Source organism: Octopus sinensis, linkage group LG3 (genome assembly GCF_006345805.1).
Source record: "Octopus sinensis linkage group LG3, ASM634580v1, whole genome shotgun sequence".
NCBI classification, from domain to species: Eukaryota; Metazoa; Mollusca; class Cephalopoda; order Octopoda; family Octopodidae; genus Octopus; species Octopus sinensis.
In genome coordinates this window covers 84152934-84157001 of record NC_042999.1, presented here as the reverse complement: position 1 = coordinate 84157001, position 4068 = coordinate 84152934, and the positions used below count along the sequence as shown (strand labels likewise).

Below are 4068 nucleotides of genomic sequence, written 5' to 3'. Positions count from 1 at the left end.
GGTCATACTATCTAAGATATATTTATGTTTCAGCGGTTAACCACAAAAAGAAAGGATAACTATATTACTCTTATATATGATTTGATAACTGTAAAGTTACTGATTTGTCATAGACGCAATTTTGTGGTAAATTTTGAATTAGAGAGACAGGACTGGTGAACACCAAGCTACGATCTAAGGAAAATACTAACGTGACAAAAAGATTTAAAAAAAAAAACGATTTCGTTATTCAGCACTGTTTCTATTGCTTTTAAGATGTTTCGATAAATCAAATAACTTAATACTTTTCAGGTTATGAAGAGAAAGCCGTGTTAGGAATCTTACACAATGTCTTGTTCTTCGGACATTAAGAACCAGAGAAGCAATAAAGACCATTTTTCGAATCTGTACAGTCTGGAGTATAGGATTGGATAGGTAATGCAAATCGACACGTCTAAGGTTCATTAAATCACTCTCATTTATGGACTATCTGTTGGTCGTCTGTCACAGCTAATTCACTTCATAATATCCAGAGAATCGGCTGGACGTCGGGCATATTTTAGAATAATAATCAAATACATCAACAAAATAAATTTGTATTTATGTATGTATACGAAAGAATAAGTTAGAAGAGATAATTCGACAGGAAGAATGGTATGTATTTGAACAACCAAAAATGAGTTAGACTATATTAAATAAAATGCAAAATATATTTCTTAATTTGTTGAAATTAAATCCTTTGCAAATGGATGGGGTAGACCGATCATTTAGTGGCGTTTGGCCCAAATGCGAAATGAGAGTGAGAGATACCCTCAAGCATCAAGAATTCGCCAAACATTGAAAAGCAATTACAGAAAAAACAGTCTGAGGACTGACAGGTAGATTGGGCATATTTGTTTTTGCACCTTCCTTAAGGGACTAGAAAGCAAAATTTCTAATGGGAAATCGGCATTCTTTTGCAATAAGAACATAGAACATAATATTATAACTTGTATGTGTTCGATAGACTTAAAATATTTACACGTTTACTGCATCAAAACAGTAGCAGTCCTTGCTCTTATGCTACCTTGGAATTAATCCAAATTTATGTTTCATGCAACATAAAGATTGTGTCCTTTGTTTGAAAACATCGTTAATCAATCATACCTCACAAAAATACTATATTTATATGAGAAGAACCATGTGTGGAGACTATACATATTTTCGAACATGCATAAGGTCACTGTTACCAATGCTAGTAAATATTCAAATTAGAATTAGAAATAAAGTTATATCAATAGGGCGCTTGTCGAGATTTATGAGTGTCATTTGACAGCTCAATGTATGAGGTTTTTACTGATCATTATATTTATACACAGCAATACAAATCAGCGAATTCAAAATACTAAATCCTTTGGATGAAAAACAGCTTTTATCGGATCAGTAATAGAACAGAGAAGATCAAAAACATTTCCTCATTGCACTTTTTTAAAAAAGTGAAAACTGACATTGGTAATTATAGTATAATTTACCCGATTCATTACATTACGTTGCTGACTCTGCTCATGCTACTACTCATGACCACACCAAATAGTTACACTTTGTTAACGGATGTAAAATCCAAACAACCTGGGAAAGGTGCTGAACAGAAGAATGAAAATGTAACAAAATATCGCATTGAGCCACATCAAACATGCAAAAAAAAAAGAAAAAAAAGGAAAGAATATCAAAAGACCTTTTTGAATCGTCAGACTATATAAACGACGCCAAAAACGAATCTTCTGTTATTGCATGAACAGAGGTGATTCATAAACATCTTCAAGGATCTATATGCAGAAAAAGGCTTATTAACATACCTATTGAAATGAAAATACGGAAATAACAAAAACAGGGGAAAATTTTGAAAACAAAGTAACTGATCAAAATTATATATAAGAAATAAATGTCAAGGACGTGAAGGATGCTTTTGTTGTTGCTTTTGCTATCGCTGCCGTTGCTGTTGTCACTGGCAAATCCACCCGTTAGTGCTGCTGCAGCAGTTGGTATCGCTGCAGCTGTTGCTGTTATTGTTGGACGCAATGATGGTGCCGTAACTTTCTTTCGATTTTCGCCTGCTAAGCAATTCGGATTGGGCTTTACTCTTCTCTGACAAAACAAAAAAAAATTATATAGATTTGACCCCTGCACATACGATAGGCTTTTAAAAGTATAACATCATATAGAATCGTAGACGACTACATTATATTCATATGATAGTACTAACAACGAAACCAAGCAGCATTTTAGGTATAGATGATAGGGTGAAAGCGTTAGTTAAGAGAAGTGCCTCTACCACCATCAAGGCCACAAACAAAATTTTGCCTGTAACCCCAAATGTCGCCTGATTAATCAGACTAAGTCGGAAATTGGGCTGGCGAGCAATCATATACTGAGAAAGCTCGATGACGACACAAGGAGAACATTCAATCAATTATTATGGCGTAACACCAATGAGGATATTTCATGGTTTAAAACTGATCAGAATATAGATAGGGCAAGTTCACCCAATTTGATATAGTATATTTTTATTTGTCTATATCGAAAGGGAATGAAACACACGTAATGGGGAATAAATCATACCAAAATATTTTCAGTTTCCTGATTTGTTTTATATATATATGTGTGTGTGTGTGTGTGTGTGTGTGCGTGTGTGTGTGCGTGTGTGTGTGTGTGTGTGCGTGTGTGTATGTGTGTGATGTATGGGTGTTAGTATATATCAATGAGTGTGTTTCTGAGTGTATGCATGTGCGTCTGTGTATGAGTGAGTGTCGAGATTAAATTGTATTTTCGGTAACGTTTGATGATTTCCCATGTCATTATACTCTAGACTACAGGGGAAAAAAACAAAAACAACTAATTTAATATAAGATATTATATAATATTTTTTCCCTTTTCAAGTCATCGATAGTCATTATCAGTCATTCAGTGCTTAACGTGTACATTTTTCCTGAAGAGGGTTTCATCAAATACATTTCACCCAAAATATTTGAACTGCAGATTGGTAGAATCACGTATACACTTACAATCCATCAATATATATCGTCGTCGTAGTCATCATCTTCATCGTATTCATGAATATAATTACATTCGGTTAATATACTACTACTAATACTGCTACTACTACTACTATTACTACTTATCCATCTATCTATTACATTTTATTACTATTACTTTATCATCATCATCATCACCATTATTATTATTATTATCATTATTATTATTATTATTAGCAGCAGCAGCAGCAGCAGCGGTAGTAGTAGTATTAGTAGTAGTAGTAGTACTACATATATTTATATACGTGTGTATATTACCATTGGTGATGTAGTTAAATATTTCGCTCGGAAACCGAAGTGCACTACGCGTGCACTCCGGACAGGGTCTCCCTAAGATTGGTGATGACAAATACTCTGTGAGGGAATTCATCAGCTGGGGTAAATATGAAAACAGTCGGTTTATGCGTGTATATTCACTTGCATAGATACATATATATGTATATGTGTGTGTATAAGTGTATATATACACACACGCACATATATATTGCATTTAAATTTATCGTATCTATTACCTGTTTTAGACAGTTGATTGGGGACATGCTCTCGCACCTCTTAGTGACACTTAGTGAAAAACACACTTCTAAGTAAAAGAATGTAGACATGTGTATAATGTTCTTGTGATTGCACTCCCTGGACGCGTATGTAGCATTTCATTTTTGTAGTATTTCATGGGCGGAAGATATTCTGAAATTGGAACGATACAGAGAAGATTAGCATGGCCCGTGCACAAGGATGACACGCAAATTCGTGAAGCGTTCCATATTTTTAAGGCATAGGAGTGGCTGTGTGGTAAGTAGCTTGCTTACCAACCACATAGTTCCGAGTTCAGTCCCACTGCGTGGCATCTTGGGCAAGTGTCTTCTACTATAGCATCTGGCCTACTAAAGCCTTGGGAGTGGATTTGGTAGACGGAAACTGAATAAGCCCGTCGTATATCTATATCTATATGTATGTATGTATGTATGTATTTATGTATGTATGTATGTATGTGTGCGCATACGTTTGTGTGTCTATGTTT

At 34.7% G+C, this 4068-nt stretch overlaps 1 non-coding gene across 1 annotated transcript; it reads left to right on the top strand.

Moving 5' to 3' along the window:
* The first annotated feature begins 3713 nt into the window (after positions 1-3713).
* LOC115210017 lies at positions 3714-3817 on the top strand. Its single transcript, XR_003881380.1, has one exon. It is a non-coding gene; the product is annotated as a U6 spliceosomal RNA (small nuclear RNA).
* Positions 3818-4068: the final 251 nt, after the last annotated feature.